A 1,328-nucleotide genomic window follows, 5' to 3' on the forward strand; every position below is an offset into this window, starting at 1 on the left:
AAATAAAATAAAATAAAATGATTATCTCACATGTTTAAAATCTGACAGAAGTTTTTCAACTTTTGCCAAATATGCCCTACCTTTTTTTTTTTTTTCCTGGTATTCCTCTTCATTCTTTTCCTTGGATAGCCCTTTTCTAAGATTACTATTATTAGATGTCCATTTATCCTTCGAGTCTGTTTTTATCCTGATTTCACCAATTAATTGCTCTTTTTAAAATTTTGTACTTTTTTTTCTAATTCTAATATTGTTTCATTCTATCAAATTTCTTTTTAAAAAATCATGAATAGGTTTTATTGGTCACCATAAAAAGTCTGAATAATAAACAGATTCTTGAACTGGGGCTCACACCCATCAGCTCGTTTAGCTTTGACACCTGTCTCATTCTCAGTAGCTTTTCCAGCACTGCTATCTTCACCATGAAGCTCCATGAGTTTTCCCAGTTCAAACTTGGGCTTCTTCAGCATTTTAACTTTTCTAACAAAGACATCATAGAGCAGATAAATAGATTGGCAAGTTTTTACTATGTCTTTTCCAATACTATCTGGAATCACTTTATTGACCATTTTATTTTTTCAAGTAATTTGTTCTGCAACTCTCAGGTCACGATTTCCATCATCTTCTTTCAGATTTGGCAGGCCCGTTGATGCTGAGCATAAGAGGTCTTCTGAATCTGATCATTGCATTTTTTTAGTAAAACCAACACAGAACAGACAAAGCAAATAACCATCAGTAGTCTTGACATCAATATGAACTTCAGTCATGATATGCCATTTTTTGACCATGGAACACATTTTGTTACAGGTAAGATCTATGCCATGGAAATTCACCAGGCATTTTTTGCCCTGAATATCCTCAGTAATTAGCTTGGATTTGTTAAATGCAACTTTGTCATTCTGCAGATCAACTAGGCTCACTTCAAAAACGTGACCCTTGAGATTATCAGATGTGATTTGGGTTCCTTGAGTTCTCATGACTAGTGTTTTGTCAATATTCCTTATATTGAACATAGCTGGTGCCTTCACATCAAACCAGTCTTAGAAAATGGGTCAACCACTTTCTTCTTGGCTCCTTTTTTGTCTCCTTTTGTAAGGCGCATGTTCTTGCCAACCACCATGGTGCCATTCAGAGAGCCAACAGGGCTCTATCAACTTTCATTTTGTTTAAATATGTATTCTATGTATATCAATTAACTCTGAAATCTTTAATGCAAAGGCTATTTCACCAACTGTTATAGTTTTCCTATATAATTATAATTATTTAATATCATAAAATCACATGGCCACTGAGTAAACTATTCAGTAAACATTTTCCCTGGGTTGGGAGAG

At 34.2% G+C, this 1,328-nt stretch overlaps 1 pseudogene; it reads right to left on the reverse strand.

Annotated features, from left to right (window-relative positions):
* Positions 1 to 293: 293 nt before the first annotated feature.
* LOC120597834 (40S ribosomal protein S3a-like) lies at positions 294 to 1,117 on the reverse strand (annotated as a pseudogene).
* Between the last annotated feature and the right edge of the window lie 211 nt (positions 1,118 to 1,328).

This window comes from Pteropus medius, unplaced genomic scaffold, assembly GCF_902729225.1.
Source record: "Pteropus medius unplaced genomic scaffold, Ma_sr-lr_union100, whole genome shotgun sequence".
NCBI classification, from domain to species: Eukaryota; Metazoa; Chordata; class Mammalia; order Chiroptera; family Pteropodidae; genus Pteropus; species Pteropus medius.